We start from the raw sequence: 18295 nt of genomic DNA on the forward strand, positions 1-18295 counted from the left end.
GATCTATGACCTATGCTTGGCTTTACATCGATAGTACAGTCTGCATCATCTTTTTTTTTTTTTGAGAGAGAGAGAGAGAGAGAGAGATTAAAACAATCCCCGTCCTTTGGAAGCTTTCCTTTTAATAAAAATAAAATTCTGAAATTTAAAGAGAAGGAAAAAAACTACATTGGATGCACGAGCCCCAAGCTGGGTATTAAAATGAGAGCCTTCTTAAAGATTGTACAAATAGGCATTTTAAATCTGAATAATTGACAACGAAAGGATCCCTCTACTGACGAATCAGGCTGGTTTTGGTACTGATTCTAAGATAAATATCCATTCCAGGAAACACTATTTTACATACAGAATTAATTTTGTTTGGCATTTTAAGGTTATGCACATTTTGAGTATAGACCTCTGTTGCAGCCAGCTATATAAATGGTATGGCAATTAATTATTTTATTGTACGACATCCAGAGCGCCTCTGTGAGGGAGATGGGCAGTTTAAAAATTATGATGAATAAAATAAATAAAAATAAAATTCTGAAATTTAAAGAGAAGGAAAAAAACTACATTGGATGCACGAGCCCCAAGCTGGGTATTAAAATGAGAGCCTTCTTAAAGATTGTACAAATAGGCATTTTAAATCTGAATAATTGACAACGAAAGGATCCCTCTACTGACGAATCAGGCTGGTTTTGGTACTGATTCTAAGATAAATATCCATTCCAGGAAACACTATTTTACATACAGAATTAATTTTGTTTGGCATTTTAAGGTTATGCACATTTTGAGTATAGACCTCTGTTGCAGCCAGCTATATAAATGGTATGGCAATTAATTATTTTATTGTACGACATCCAGAGCGCCTCTGTGAGGGAGATGGGCAGTTTAAAAATTATGATGAATAAAATAAATAAAAATACGTTTGATGTCATGTTAGCATCTGGCTCTCAGCTGCTCAAATAAAATTAATATGTTGGTTATTCCTCAATTTACAACAGTTCATTTAATGACCGTTCAAAGTTATAACGGCACTGAAAAAACTGACTTATGACCAGTGGTGAGATTCAGCCAGTTCGCGCCACTTCGGGAGAACCGGTTGTTAACTTTCTGAGCAGTTTGGCAAACTGGTTGTTGGAAGAAATCATTAGGGCAGAGAACCGGTTGTTAAATTACTTGAATCCTCACCACTGCTTATGACCGTTTTTCATAGTTACAACCTTTGTAGAATCCCCCTGATGACGTGCTCAAAATTCAGATGTTTGACAACTGACTCAGATTTATGACGGAAAAGTCAGTGGGGAAGCCAGATTTATTTATTTATTTATTTATTTATTCGTATTTCTATACCGCCCTACTTCCCTAAGGACTCAGGGCGGTGTACAGCCATATAAAAACACACAAATATACAAAATAAAACATTCATCTAAAAAACTTATTATAAAGGCCAAATATTTAAAATAAGATATAAATAATAAAACCCAATTTAAAACCAAAGCTAAAATTTAGTCATTTAAAAATTTAAAACCCTAGTCCAGTCCTGCGCAAATGAATACATGTGTCTTAAGCTCGCGGCGGAAGGTCCGAAGGTCAGGAAGTTGATGAAGTCCTGGGGGAAGCTCGTTCCAGAGGGTGGGAGCCCCCACAGAAAAGGCCCTTCCCCTGGGCGTCGCCAGTCGGCATTGCCTGGCCGACGGCACCCTGAGGAGTCCCTCTCTGTGAGAGCGCACGGGTCGGTGGGAGGCATTCGGTGGCAGCAGACGGTCCCGTAAATAACCCGGCCCTATGCCATGGAGCGCTTTGAAGATCATTACCAAAACCTTGAAGCGCACCCGGAAAACCACAGGCAGCCAGTGCAGTCTGCGCAGGAGAGGTGTTACATTCACTTAACAACCAGGTTAGTAACTTATCAACTGCGGTGATTCACTTAACAACTGAGGCAAGAAAGGTTGTAAAATGGGGCAAAACTCAGTTTGACAAATGTCTCACATAGCAACAGAAATTTTGGGCTCATAAGTCAAGGACTACCTGTACTGAAAAGAATAAGGCATATAAGAATAAAAGAATTGGCAAAGATTAGTAAAGCCATTAAATCGAGCCCTGCTCAATGCATAATTCTGCAGGCAAGCATTTCAAAATGGTGGATTTTTAACCTCCATCTGAACATCCTCATTGAAAAATAGCCCACCTACTCTAGGCAATTAGTTAAGCCTCAACTGCTCTTGTTGTAATAATGTTTTCCAATATTCAGTCAGAATCTGCCCTCCTCTAAACTTGTTTTACGGAATAAAAGAATTTAAGGAAGCCCACTGTTTCTGGAGGGCATTACATTATGGAAAGCTGTCATAGACATAGAACAATGTCTCATACTTGCTGCTCTCTGAATTTGGTGGTTTTCTTGCAGACATTTCATTCAGTGGTGGGATTCAAATAATTTAACAACCTGTTCCTGCACCCCCCTGGGAGCAAAAATGGACCATGTGGGGGCGTGCTGCCCCCCCATGCCCCGTTTTGGGCCTAGTAGGCTCCCTGTAGCCTCCTGGGAGCAAAAACGGGCCACGGGTGGGTTGCGCCACATACCCCTGTACCCCGTTTTGGGCCTAGTAGGCCTCCCTGCACTTACCTGGGAGCCAAAACAGGGCCTGTGGGTACTCCTGGAAGGGTAGGGAGGGGAGGGGCCAATCAGCAATTTAACAACTGGTTCGCCCAAACCGGCTGAATCCCACCACTGATTTCATTACCATTAGCAAAAACATTTCATCATCAGCAAACCTCATACTGATAATGTTACATATTTGGGTAATGAAACATCTGCAAGGAAATCACCAAGCTCAAGGAGCACCAAGGACGTCACAATTCAACCCTGAGCTGCAAATCTTCTATCGATAGACTACAGTTTTCCATACATTTTCTGCATTGATTTATTATTTGTTTGTTTGTTTCCTTAACTATGTATCCTAATTTTCCCTCTGTGACTTGAGGTAGCATATTTGATAGTCCCTTCTTTAATTTTTGTTTCTGTGGTTGATGGTGGGTTATAATCTGGACAATTGAGAGAGATGGTGCTACCGCTATTACCAGAGCTGGAATTACAATTATACCTTATATTATATGAGCCGTGGTGGCGCAGAGGTTAGAGTGCAGTACTGCAGGCAACTTCTGCTGCCTGCCGGCTGCCTGCAATTTGACGGTTTGAATCTCACCAGGCTCAAGGTTGACTCAGCCTTCCATCCTTCCGAGGTCGGTAAAATGAGGACCCAGATTGTTGGGGGCAATAGGCTGACTCTGTAAACTGCTCAGAGAGGGCTGTAAAGCAGTGTAAAGCGATATATAAGTTGAAGTGCTGTTGCTATTACAAACTCTGAATACTGGCTCTATTTAAGATTTTTGCCCTAAATATAGCATAAATGAGACACAAACAAGGGAGACATGCAAATGGATCCAGTCAACTATGAAACAAGTAGTGATTTGTGATTCCTGTTTAACCCACTTCATTAGAATAGAGTAGAGTAGAGTAGAGTAGAGTAGAGTAGAGTAGAATAGAATAGAATAGAATAGAATAGAATAGAATAGAATAGAATAGAATAGAATAGAATAGAATAGAATTCTTTATTGGCCAAGTGTGATTGGACACAGAAGGATTTGTCTTTAATGTAGTTTTTAAGCATAAAAAAGCCTCTTTTTTGCATTCTTTTTAAAGATGCCCCATGAGGTACAAATTTCCTTCTGCACCCTTAGGAAAAATGTTTGAAATTAAGGACCCATTTTCTCAGCAAATGATAGTTTAATTGATTGGGTGCCTAAGATGTTTATTAACTGGCACTGTTGAGTTATCTGTTTTTATCTCGGATCCATCATGATGGAGAAAGATATAAATTTTGCAAATATAGAAAATAAATCAATGATGCTTGGCAATCAATATAATATACTTTTGGCTATTCTAATGAGTGAAGAAAGTGTTCCAGCTGATCTCCAACTTTAATATTTTCAAAACAAACCATGTTGGAAGTTGTAACTCAGCAATGTACAAAATACAGAATAATAGAGTTGGAAAGGACCTTGGGGAATCTTCTAATCTAACCTCCTGCTCAAACATTCCAAACAAATGGTTGTCCAGTCTCTTTTTAAAAACCTCCAGCGTTGGAACACCCACAACTTCTAAAGAAAAGCTGTTCCACTGGATAATTGTTCTCATTGTCAGGAAATTTCTCTTTAGTTCTAGATTAGCTCTCTCCTTAGTAAGTTTCCATCCATTACTTTTTGTCTGGCCCTCGGGAGCTTTGGACAATAGTTGACCCTCTATTCCCTGTGAGAAGACTGCTATCATGTCACTCCAGCCTTTCTCTTCATTAGACTGGACATACGCCAGTTCCATCAACTGGTCATTATATGTTTTACCTTCCAGTCCACTAATCCCTGTTCCTTTTCTCTGCACCCTTTCTAAACATCTTTTTGGTGACCAGTATACCAAAACTGTTTTCACATCGCTGTAGGATAAGTGTGGTATATTATCCAGTGGTTAAAGTGTTGAGAAGACCACATTCCGGTCCTCTTACCCCTCAACCATGAAAGTTCCCCAATGCAAGGGTGAAATCCAGCAAGTTCTGACAGATTCTGGAGAACCAGTAGCGGAAATTTTGAGTCGTTCAGAGAACTGGCAAATACCACCTCTGGCTGCCCCCAGAGTGGGGTGGGAATGGGGATTTTGAAGTATCCTTCCCCTGGAGTGGGGTAGAAATGGAGATTTTGCAGTATCCTTCCCCTGCCACGCCCACCAAGCCGCGCCCACCACGCCCACCAAACCACCCCTACAGAACCGGTAGTAAAAAAATTTGGATTTCACCACTGCCCAAAGGACTTTGTATCAGTCCCATTCTCTCAGCCCAAGATCTAATATTTCTGAGATACCAATTCAAGTCTACTCTCAGCCGTATAAAGTTCCTTAGGTGACTTTGGGCTGTTCATATTCTATCTGCTCAAGTTACTTGGGGCTGGGGGGTTGGGGGGGAAAGGGGAATGTTATGAATATTGCCTTGAGCTTCTGCAGGAAAAGGAGATCGATCGATCAATCTATCTATCGATCTATCTATCTATCTATCTATCTATCTATCTATCTATCTATCTATCTATCTATCTATCTATCTATCTATCTATCTCCCTTTCCTCCAGGGGCTCAAGGTAACATTCATAGCATTACCATCACCCTCCCCTCCCCACAAGTAACTTGAGCAGGTAGAATATGAACAGCCCGAAGTATCTTACATATAATCTTTTTTAAGATTCAGATGAGAATAGAACAGAACAGAACAGAACAGAACAGAATAGAATAGAACAGAACAGAATAGTGTTTTTTACTGGCCAAGTGCGATTGGACACACAAGGAATTTGTCTTTGGTGCATATGCTCTCAGTGTACATAAAAGAAAAGATACCTTCATCAAGGTACAACATTTAATGATAGTCATAGGGTACAAATTTAGCACTTAATGATGCAATAAGGAACTCTTGAGATTTTGTAAAACTGAATATCCTGTCCTTCCCCACCAGGCTATGAAAGTTGGAAGTGGGTAGATAGGTGTGGAACAAAATCAAATTCTGAAGGCCTTTGTGCTATTTGTCCATCATTTTGATCATATTTTCATTTAACATCTGTACCATATTGAAATTGGCAGTTGTACCAATCACTTTAAAAAAAATAACGCAGTGTCAAACCTTCACTGTTAAAGGTGGAATATGTAAAAATGTCCTGTTCTGTGGCTCCAATTTATTTTCTTTCTGTTATCTGCATAACATCTAGACCTGTAAGTAATTTTCTTATTCCAGCTTAGATTCGTATTCGGCCACACTATTTTTTTATGAAAATGTTCAAAATGACCTACTCTTTGTAGCAGGTTATCCTGATACCCTTGCGTTTAGTACTCTTTCTCTCAACTGTGTGAGAAAAGTATACTGTAGGTAACCAGAGTTTGTGAAAATCAATTAAAAATCATCTGAATTGTTAGTGGTAAACTCGCCAGCTCCCTGTGATTTCATTACTGCTCAGCTGTCTTTGTTACAAACCTGACAGATGTGAGGATAAGCTAAATTAGGAAATCCAGTTAAATGGCACTAGAGGGCACTTCTGTTTTATTGTTCCATAGTAACGCAAGGGTAGCAGAAAACAGCTGGATAAATATTGTTCAACTGCAGTACTGCCCTGAAAAATTTGTGATCCTTTGAATAATATTATATGGATCCCAAACAGAACCCTGTTCCTTGGAAAGATAACAGCAGGCATAAAATGTCACTTTTGTGATGAACTCTGGTTAAAATGAATATAGCTACAATTAGAAGTCAAATCAATTGTCAATTAATGGACAGTAATTTTGAATGTAAGATTGTGAATGAATGTAGAACTGATCTTGAGAACAGGGAAAGAATAATTAAGGACTACTAATTAGTCCTGAGAAAAGAGAAAGTGTGAGAAAGACACCAAAAATATCTTTATCTTGGTTTCGCTTAATCTCTGCAGAGAAAAACCTGTGTAGGTTTTCTATACATGTTTCTTGACCTTGTCCATCTTAAAGAGCAGTCACTTTTAGTCCAAAATTAAGTAATTAGAATGGTGAACAAGGAAGGAGATTCCAAATAAAGGTTTTCACATTTCAGTTTGCCATAGTTAAAGGATACATTCCTTCCCCAATCCTTTAAAATTACCAAATTGCAAGTGGAAGTGACAATCATAGTGAAAGGCACTTTTCTAAATGCATTCCATAAAATCATCTTCTCCTAGAATAGGTACCTAGAATAGGAAAAGACATGCTGGCTTGTTTTTAAAACATGCCTAACCCGATTACTTCATTAATCTATTTTCTGGATTTAACCGGTATTGACTGAAGTTGAGTTTGCTTTACACACAAAAGCAAACAGATATTAGCCAAATTTAACCCTGTAGTTTAGAATAAAGTCAACATCATTTACCATTGTTGTGTCTGCAATTGTAGTAAGTGCTCTGATATGGATGCCTCTGATTATGTTTTCCTTTTCTTTTCCCAGAAGGAAGAAGGAAGGAAGGAAGGAAGGGAAGGGAAGGGAAGGGAAGGGAAGGGAAGGGAAGGGAAGGGAAGGGAAGGGAAGGAAGGAAGGAAGATATAAGAGTCGAGGTGACGCAGTGGTTAGAGAACCGCACTCCACGCTACTTTAGCTGATTGCTAGCTGCAGTTCGGTAGTTCAAATCTCACCGGATCAAGGTTGACTCAGTCTTCCATCCTTCCAAGGTTGGTAAAATGAGGACCAAGATTGTCGGGGGCAAATATACTGACTCTGTTAAACCGCTTAGAGAGGGCTGTAAAAGCACTATGAAGCAGTATATAAGTCTAAGTGCTATATATAAAGAGAGAGAGAGGGAGGGAGGAGAGGGAGGGAGGGAAGGAGAGGGGGGAGGGGGGAGGGAGGAGAGAGTAGTTAGGCCATAAGATATAAGATAATATTGCAAAATCAAATTGAATTTAGACTTGAAAAGATAGACATTAGACCATAGAACATGAATCATCATACTGGAAGGGACCATGGAGATCTTCTAGTTCAATCCCTTGCTCAAGGCAGGTGGCCTTATACCACCCTGGTCAAATGATTGTATAGACTATTTTTGAAAACTTCCAGTGAAGGAGCACCCACAACTCCAGAAGGCAAGCCATTCAACTGATTAATTTATTTCACTGTCAGAAAACCCTTACTTCTAGGTTGGATCTCTTTAACAAGCTTCCACCCATTACTTCTTGTCCTGTCTTCTGGTGCTTTGGAGAATAAGTCAATTCTTTCTTCCCTGTAAGACTGGGGGGGTTATATTCATGAACTGGAATAGGGCATAACAACAGGTCAGCCAATGGGGGACTGTTTGGTAACTGAAACTTAGTATTTGTTGTACAGGGCCGTAAGAGACAGTTTGGAGTTTGGGTGTGGCTTAACTATTCTGTATATAAGCTTGAGGGGGCTTCTCTCGCCTCCATTTTGTGCTTCCATTTTGTGTTATGTTTGTACTTGCTATTTCTGTTCTCTACAACGTGGAAAAACCTACAAGGGTATTGTATGCCTTATGTGTTGTTATATATATAAAGATATTTTGAATCCTGCTTTTGTGTGCTGCAGCAAACTCTGACAGACATCCCCTCAAGTACTGGAAGACAGTTATCATGTCCTCCATAATAATCTTTCTTTTCAATAGGCTAGTCATATCTAACTCCCTCAACTGTCCATGATATGATTTAGCCTTCAAGAGCCTTTTGTTGCTCTTTTAAAAAAAAAAAAGATTAAAACATGATGCCAATTTGGGTAAATTGGAACGATGACTTATTGGATGTTCAAATTGATAAAATAGCACACTAGGATAGAACTAATTGTGTATTTCTATAACATCTTCACGTGGCTAAGTAACAAGTCACATTAGTCTCTAGACTTCCAGAACTGATGAGGGTGAGTGATATAATCTAATATAGCATATTTAGTTCTCTGCTAAGCTCCTGATAGGGAAATAAAATTTTGAGTGGGGATGAGCATTTTTTTAAAAAAAAAAAAACTTTTCGCTGCCTTTTTTGTGTTAATTCTTGTAAATTCCCGTAAAGGGATGAAACTTTCAAATAGTCATTAAAGTACTTGCAAAACCTCCCTTCTTGGGCTCAAAGGTGGTGGGTAATTTTTTGCTGACCTTTGAAATGTCCAGACAGCAAAGTCCCATGTTCAATAAATAGCTCGTTAAATCTATAATCAAGTGTGCTTAAGTACATCCCAATGTGAGAACAAATAAATGATATGCCATAATTAAAATGATTCTGTTAGATCGGGCAATAGAAGAGACAGGACACAGCTCCAACAGTAACAACAGCTCTTTATTAGAAGATCAGTAACCCAGTAGCTTCCCTTTTTATAGGGAGCTGTCAGACTGCTCGGCCAATGAGCTTCAAGTATTTTCCCATGGGTTTGGAGGACCTGAGTGGAGCCTATGCTCCACTCCTATTTAATATACAACACTCCTCCCCTCCTGGATAAGGCATTGTCCAATCAGGAAACCAATCAGGTGATTACAAATGTAGTCATGTGGATAGGCAGGGTGTTGTTGAGCTCTAGTTCACCTGCGCAGCTCAGTTGGTTCCTGGGCATTGGCCTGAGCAAGCAGACTTGTTGCTGGTTCAGTGCTTGCCAACGGAACCATCTGGATTTCATTGTGGGGCATGGATGGAGTTTCTAGGCCCAACCCTTCCCAGAGTCTGTGCTGGAGTCTCGGTTCCTCATGTGGGTATTTCCGCTGTACAATTGGCTTTGAGTTATGGTTAGACATTTGTTTGTTTTATTGGCTAGAGTCTTCAGGGATCAGCCTCTTATTGGCTTGAGCTATCTCTGGTAGTCTTAGCGCTGAGCTTTCAAGATGGCCTCGGAGTTGGTCACCACAATCTCCCATCCTCTAGCTCTAGTTTGTATGAGTGAGGACATATCCCCTGGCATAGTTGTGAGCATAAACTTTGGCTCCTATTTAAAATGACCGGATATTCCCTGTTGAGCGGGAGGTGTTTCAGCAATATAGTTTGGGTGCAAGTGGTTTAATTGTGAGTGGATTCTCCTTCCCAAGAGGAGTACTGACAGGCATCTGTTTGTCATGGCACATGTGTAATGTGTTGCATTAGTAGAAATTTGTCAATTTGTGTTTGCCAATCCCCTGAGCCCATTCTAGACAATGCTTCTTTTATGGATCTCACCATCCATTCAGCCTGCCCATTACTGGCCAGATGAAAGGGAGCAACAAGGGCATGTCTAATACCCTGCTTGGCCAGGAATAATTCAAAGGGATTGGCTGTGTACTGCAGCCAATTGTCTGATACTACCACATTGGGGAGGCCATGCATGTCTCTGGAGCACACAGATTACCATCTCCGCAGTAGTTGAGGACATTAGAAATATCTCCAACCACTGGAGTATGCACTGACCACGATAAGGAAGGTTTGTCCCTGCAAAGTCAATAAGCACCTGGGACCAGGTTGCCTTAGGAGTTTCCCATTCCTTAGCAAGGGCAGAGGGGGTTGCTGGTCTGGATTCCTGACATGGTGAGCAGGTGGCGACCCATTCCGCTATGTCGCAGTCCATATTAGGCCACCAGATGTAGCTTCTAGCCAAAGCTTTCATCCCAGGATGGCCCACATGTAAGACTTCCAGCACCCCTTGTCTTAATCTGGGGGGTATGATAACCCTCTGCCCCCCGCAACAGACACCCCTTAAGTAAGACAGTTCATTATGGCGCATAAAATACGGTTGTACATTTCCCTTCAGTGGAGCACCCAGCCACCCCAGGTGTACGCCAGACATAATTCATGATTTGCATCAAGTCTTTATCTTTAGCCGAGAGTCTTGAAATTTCGGCTGTGGTAATTGGGCCGGCAGCAAAATCCTCTAGCAGGAGCATCTGGCATACAGGGCCAGGGTCTTCCATCAGGTCAGGCAGCGGGGAGCATCTGAGAGCATCTTCCTGGCCCAGAGACTTTCCAGGCTGATGGACTAGCCGGTAGCTGTATGCGGCCAGGAAAATAGTCCACCTGATGATTTGGGGGGGTGGGGTGCAAAATAGTCGGTGTGGGGCAATCTCCTGCCAATAAGCCCAGTAGAGGCTTATGATCGGTGATAAACACAAAGTTCCTGCCATAAAGTAAAGTAACAGATAAAGTAACAGATTAACAGAGTTGGAAGGAACCTAATAGGTCATCTAATCCAACCGTCTGCTCAAGCAGGAGACCTTATATTATTTATGACAAAGGACAGTCCAATCTTTTTTTGAAAGTCTTAAGTGATGAAGGTCCCACAATTTCTGAAGGCAACTTCTGTTCCATTGGTGGATTGTTCTCACTGCCAGAAAGTTCCTCCACATTTCTAGGTTGAATCTCTCCTTGGTCAGTTTCCATCCATTATTCCTTGTCTGGCCTTCAGGTGCTTTGGAAAACAGCTTGACCCCCTCCTCTCTGTGGCAGCCCCTCAAGTATTGGAAGAGAGCTATCACATCTCCCCTGGTCCTTCTTGTCACTAGACTAGCCATGCTCAGTTCATAACCGTTCTTCATATGTTTTATTCTCCAGTTCCCTAATCATCCTGGTTGCTCTCCTCTGCACTTTTTCTAGAGTCTCAACATCGTTTTTATAGTGTGGTGACCTAGAGTGGTCTTACTAGGGCTTTATAGAATGGTATTAGTACCTCACTTGATCTTGATTGTATCCCTCTGTTAATGCAATTTAGAATTGCATTGGTTTTTTTAGCTGCCGCTGCACATTGTTGGCTCATATTTAATTGATTTTCCACTAAGATGCCAAGATCCCTGTCACAGTTATTGCTATTAAGCCTGGTTTACCCCAGTTTATATGTGTGCTTTTGGATTTTCTTACCTAAGTGTAAGCCTTTATTTTTCTCTACATTCAAGTCTGTCAAGATCCATCTGGATCTTAAGCCTATCTTCTAGGGTGTTATCTATTCCTGCCAGCATAGTATCATCTGCAAATTTGGTGAATTCCCCTTCTATTCCCTCATCTAAGTTGTTTATGAAGACATTGAAGAATATTGGGCCTAAAATGGAACCTTGTGGCACCTCAAGATAGTTGTGAAACCACCAGACCCCAGTAAAAGAAGCAAGCACTTCCCTGTCCAGCTGGGTGTAGTTATGCTCGGTGGTGGACAATGTGCGAGAGTAAAATGCGATCAGTGCCTCTAGGCTGCTGGGCAACTGGTGGCTGAGGAAAGCCCTGACCCCAAAAGGGGAAGCGTCACACATCAAAACTAGGGGTAGAGTTTCACTGTAGTGGACTAGGACACTATCCGATGACAGGAGATTTTTTTACAGTGGCAAATGAGGCCACATCAGCTTGGAAGCCTTTTTCCCAACAGCCTATGTAATGGTTCTGCCACAGTTGCCTTCTGTGCCAGGAACATGCTGAGCAAACCCATGAATGCTTGCAATTCTGTTTTATTTTTAGGGGTCGGGGCATCTCTAATTGCTGCGATTTTACTTTTTGTTGGGTGAATCCCTGATCCGTTAATCAAGTAGCCCAGGAATTCCACGTACAGCACAGCTATCTGGCACTTTTCGCACTTCACTTTAAGCCCTGCCTCTCAGAATCTCATCAGCACAGCTCTCAAACGGTCGAGTAAAACAGTTTTGCTGGTGGCGGACACCAGGGCGTTGTCAAGATAGGGTATTACCCCAGGAATACCCTACTACAACTGTTCCAAATGCTTTGGAACAGTCCTGGTGCCACACTGACACCGAATTATTTATTTATTTATTTATTTATTTATTTATTTGATTTTTATACCGCCCTTCTCCCGAAGGACTCAGGGCGGTGTACAGGCAGAATAAAACCAACAAAGAACAATATACAAAGTTAAAATATCAATTAAAAACTTATTAAATGAGCCTGAAAAATTTAAGAAATTTACCATAAAACCAAAAATCCCATTAAAATTGCTAAAAATTTGAGTTTAAAATTCCATTCAAGCCAGCCCCGCGCGAATAAAGAGATATGTTTTCAATTCGCGACGGAATGTCCGAAGGTCAGGTATTTGGCGTAAACCCGGGGGAAGCTCGTTCCAGAGTGTGGGAGCCCCCACAGAGAAGGCCCTTCCCCTGGGGGCCGCCAGCCGACATTGTTTGGCGGACGGCACCCTGAGAAGTCCCTCTCTGTGAGAGCGTACGGGTCGGTGGGAGGCATGTGGTAACAGCAGGCGGTCCCGTAAGTACCCAGGTCCTAAGCCATGGAGCGCTTTAAAGGTCGTAACCAACACCTTAAAGTGCACTCGGAAGGCCACAGGCAGCCAGTGCAGTCTGCGCAGGAGCGGTGTTACATGGGAGCTACGCGTAGCTCCCTCTATCACCTGCGCAGCTGCATTCTGGACTAACTGAAGCCTCCGAGTGCACTTCAAGGGGAGCCCCATGTAGAGAGCATTACAGTAATCCAAGCGAGAGGTAACGAGCGCATGAGTGACTGTGCATAAGGCATCCCGATCAAGGAAGGGGCGCAACTGCCGAACCAGGCGAACCTGGTGGAAGGCCCTCCTGGAGACCGCCGTCAGATGATCTTCAAACGACAGCCGATCATCCAGGAGGACACCTAAGTTGCGCACCCTATCCTTTGGGGCCAATAACTCGCCTCCAACAGCCAGCTGCGGCTGCAGCTGACTGAATCGGGATGCCGGCATCCACAGCCACTCCGTCTTGGAGGGATTAAGCTTGAGCCTGTTTCTCCCCATCCAGACCCGTACGGCTTCCAAACACCGGGACAGCACTTCAACAACTTCATTGGGGTGGCCCGGGGTGGAAAAGTACAGCTGGGTGTCATCAGCGTACTGCTGGTATCTCACCCCGAAACCACTGATGATCTCACCCAGCGGCTTCATGTAGATGTTGAACAGCAGGGGTGAGAGAATCGACCCCTGAGGGACCCCACAAGTGAGGCCCCTCGCGGTGACCTCTGCCCCCTGTCAACACCGTCTGCGACCGGTCGGAGAGATAGGAGGAGAACCACCGATATCGGTGCCTCCACTCCCAATCCCCCAACCGGTGCAGCAAGATACCATGGTCGATGGTATCGAACGCCGCTGAGAGGTCTAATAGGACCAGGGCAGAGGAATAACCCCTGTCCCTAGCCCTCCAGAGATCATCCACCAATGCGACCAAAGCTGTCTCCGTGCTGTATCCGGGTCGGAAGCCGGACTGGAACGGGTCTAGATAGACGTCTTCATCCAGGTATTGGGGTAGCTGTCGCGCCACGGCACTCTCTACAACCTTCGCAACAAAGCGAAGGTTGGAGACTGGACGATAATTACCCAAAATAGCTGGGTCCAGGGAGGGCTTCTTAAGGAGGGGTCTCACCACCCTCTTTCTTTCAAGGCGGCAGGGAAAACCCCTTCCAACAAAGAAGCGTTGATAATCCTCTGGAGCCAGCCTCGTGTCACCGCCTGAGTGGCCAGTACCAGCCAGGAAGGGCACGGGTCCAGTAAACATGTCGTGCCGTGCAGCCTCCCCAACAACCTGTCGACGTCCTCGGGAGCCACAGGGTCAAACTCATCCCAAATGGGCTCAACAAGACGTGCCTCCTCTCCCCCGCTTGGATCATCCCAAATTCGGTCCAGACCGTCCCTCAGCTGAGCGATTTTATCGTATAGATAACCACTAAACTCCTCGGCTCGTCCCTGCAAGGGTCATCCCGCACCTCCTGATGTAGGAGGCGGGTCACCCAAACAGGGCGGCCGGGCGGTTATCTGCCGGCGCAATGAGGGTGGGCGTAGAACGCCTCGCTTCCCTCATTGCCACTAGGTAGGTCCTAGAATAGGACCTAACTAGTGTCCGATCAACCGGGCGACTGGACCTCCAGGTGCTCTCAGGCGTCTTCTCCGGCGTTTCATCTCCCTCAGCCTCGGAGAACCAAGGGCGGACGAGACCTCGCGGGTCAGAGGCCGCAAAGGTGCGACACGGTCCAAGGCCCCGACCGCGGCCTGTTCCCAGGCCACGACCAGTTCCTCAGCCGTGCCGTGGGCCAGTTCCTCAGGGAATGGCCCAAGCTCCGTCAGGAACCTCTCGGGGTCCATCAGGCGCCTGGGACGGAACCACCGTATAGGTTCCATCTCCCTGCGGTGGTGAATGGCGGTTCGGAAGTCTAGGCGAAGGAGAAAATGATCCGACCATGACATTGGTTCTGTTACTAAATCATCTAACACCAGATCATTTAACCACTGTCCAGAGATATAAATCAGATCCAGCGTGCCTCCCCCCGTGTGCGTAGGGCCATCATTTATTCGAATCAGGTCCAAGGCCGTCATGGAAGCCAGGAACTCCCGAGCTGCCGTCGATGACAAGCCGACTGATGGCAGGTTAAAATCCCCCATGACTATGAGTCTGGGGGTCTCAACCGCCACAGCGGCGAGTACCTCCAACAGCTCGGGCAGGGCTGTGGTCACGCAGCAAGGAGCCAGGTACGCGATCACCAAGCCCAACTGATTCCTATAGCCCCACCACACATAGAGGGATTCACAGCCGGCAATCTGAGGAACAGTGGTCTCCCTCGGCTCTAGATCCTCCTTAATAACAACCGCCACCCCCCCACCCCTACCTTGGGCCCTCGGCTGATGAAATGCTCGGAAACCTGGAGGGCACATCTCAACAAGGGGGACCCCCCCCCTCTGGGCCCAACCAGGTTTCCGTAATGCCCATAAGGTCCGCGGACTCCCCCTGAATAAGATCGCAGATCAGGGGAGCCTTATTAACCACGGACCGAGCATTACATAACATCAGCCGAAGATCCAAGCTCTGAGGATCATGGCCACCCAGGGAACGGGTAGGGACTGAGAGGCCGGAGCACGCGATTGCTCTCAAACATCGAACGCGTGCTCCCTCAACTCGGTACGGCCCCTCCCCCCCGCCATATCTGCCTCTCCCACTTACCGTACAGATCGAACAACCCTCTAAACCTGGAACGTCCTCCCCCCCTGCCTTCAGACAAGATGGAATAGTGTCGCGAACTAGCATAGGGGCTGGATCCCTCCCCGACGGGTTTTCGCCCCCGCCCGTCAAATCCCACCCCCCCCTTAAAAAACCCTTATTTAAAAAACTATTTAAAAAACCCCACAACTTCTTCTTGGCCGCATACCACCTCTCTGGGTCCCAAGACCCTTCGTTAAGGTAAGCCCTCGATAATTTGGAGGGCCATTCCTGCGAGGCGGGGGAACCTCGCAGTCGTAGTAGTTCGGCAAATGAGTATCTCATGGGAAATAGTCAATATACAGCGAAAGGATGTCCATCCCTGACCAGCGGAGATGTTCCGGTCGTACCGATAGTTCGTCAGACCCGATATTAGTCATATTACTGGCCACTCGGGCGGTGATATTAGTCATAGTCCGTAGAAAATCCAAAGGGTCCAGAAACAACCAAGGGGCCGAAAATCCGGTCCCGATCTAATGACCTCCCCCTCGGAGGTTGGCATAATAGCCTTCCCTTGGTTGTTTCCTCGGCTACGAAGATGGAAAAAGTCAATAGCCGGGATAAAAAGTCTCCCTCGGGTTCCCGGCAACGTACCATCACGGGACAAAAACCCGTGTGGTACGATAATCGGGACGACATTATGCCGCCAGTGCCGTCAGTGCTGTCCATACCGCCGTCCATACCACCGCCAACCAGCCGCCAGATTTTACCGCTGGGCCCAATATGGGTCCAGCGCGCCGCTGTGCCGCTGTTGTGAGTGTCCAGGCCAAGCCACCTCTCAGTCGCCGATGGAAAAACAACCCAGAAAGATGTAAGCCGTTGGTGAAATTACGGCATTTTTGGCAGGCCTTGGCAAAAAGTCAGCAGTGGGGGGGAAGAACGATGTTCCGGGCCATGAAGGGAGGAAGGAAGGAAGGGGGAGGGGCAATAATCATGCCCGTGCAGGCCCTACTCCAGCCACCGATGTTACCTGCGGTCCAACACCCAGAACCCAGCATACCGCCGTCGATGTCGATGTCCTCCATCCTTCATCGATGTTTGGCACGCTCCCCAGCCGTTGATGACATCCGCGGCCGAAACCGGCCGCCAAACAGCTGAGTCAGGCCGGGCGTCTCTTCGCGCCCCCCCCAACATGGCCACCGCCATCCGCTGCTGTTTAAGGACTTCGGCTCCGTACTCAGCAGCCGAGAGCTCAATGAGGTCCAAAGACCTCGCTCTCGGCTGCCGGGAGGATCACATAACCGGAGCCGGGGACCAAGCAGCCAGGCGGCCGGCAGAACGGCATTGCGGCCTGAAGGACTCTCAGCCGCCGTCTCCACGAAGCTCAGAACGCCGCCATAACGCGCATGCGCAGAAGATCTTCTTTGCCTTATGTTGGTCTGGTATGCCTCCTTTTCCTCCGTTGGGGGTTTCCCTCTGTGCCTGGGATTCCAGGATGTTGCTTTTTGTGTCTCAGGTGTGGCAGCAGCAGCAGGAGATTGTTTGGCACGGAATACTGCAGGTTGGCTAGCGCGGCAAACTCTCGCCAGATGCCCCTTACAGTCACATCTCTGGCATATAGTTTCCTTGTGTTTGCATGCTGCCCTAGGGTGTTGTCCCCCATACCCTGCGCATAAGGGCTGTCTTTCTTCCACAGCAGGGTAGGCTCTCTTTTTTTCGTATTGGAGTCGATAGATATTCTTTTCATCTTCCAATGACTCACTCTGCTTGGTGCTCTCCTGGTGAACTGTGGCATTTGGGTGCGAAGTCGGCGCGTTTCCTGCCTTCTGCAGGGCTGCTGCTGATTTGTGTGAGGTGTCTGATCCTCTAGCCTCATCTAAGGCTGTTTGTAGAGTGAGGGTCGGCTTTGCTAACAATTGCCTTTGCAAGCTAACATCCCTTACTCCGTTGATTAGCTGTTCCAACAGCACGTCCTCCAGCTCTCTAAATTCGCAATATGCAGCAGCCTTTCTAAGTGCCGCTATGTAATGGTTCACTGTTTCACCTTCCTCCTGCATTCTGCTATGGAACTCTTGCCTTCTTACAAATTTGGATTGCACTGGAGTATAGTGTGCTTGTAGTGCATTTTGAAGATTGGCCCATGGCACCATTTGCACGGCAGCTGGCACTACGAGTGTCGTGTGAGTCGGTTCCACAATAGCTGAGAAACAGTGCTCTCTCTCAAATCATGTATGAGTCCCAATTGTCCGTGATGGGGTTGAATGGAGTTAGTAGGGCATGGGTGGTCATCGTGCAGTCTGATGGAGGTCTCATTCGCTGCGGTGACAGCCTTTTGATGTCAGCTGCTGGGTCCCCTCCTCCGCTGGGACTAATTACGCTCTTGTCCATCCTCTTGTTCTTCCGATCCCATCCTCATCGCCAGTGTTAAATCGGGTGATAGAAAAGACAGGATGCAGCTCCAACAGTAACAACAGCTCTTTATTAGAAGATCAGTAACCCAGAAGCTGGCTCGTCAGCTGGTTCCCTTTTTATAGGGAGCTGTCAGATGGCTTGACCAATGAGCTTCAAGTATTTTCCTGCCAGTTTGGCGGACCAGAGTGGAGCCTATCTCCATTCCTATTTAATATACAAACTCCTCAGTTGCAGGCAGCTCAGCTGAAAAGGAAAAGAAATGTGCTGTCAATGGACTGAATTGCAGTGCCCATTGTGAATTTCAGTAGAAGATGTTGTCTGATTAACAGAAGTCATCTTTATTTTTTATTTTTTTTTTGCAACAAATCTCATAAGGAAAGAAATACTGCTGTAATCCAGTCATTCAGCACATAATCCAGCAGGTGGAATCTGTCCATCTCAAAAGAGAAGCAAGATTTGGGCATATAACAACAAGGAA

Source organism: Ahaetulla prasina, chromosome 6, assembly GCF_028640845.1.
Source record: "Ahaetulla prasina isolate Xishuangbanna chromosome 6, ASM2864084v1, whole genome shotgun sequence".
NCBI classification, from domain to species: domain Eukaryota; kingdom Metazoa; phylum Chordata; class Lepidosauria; order Squamata; family Colubridae; genus Ahaetulla; species Ahaetulla prasina.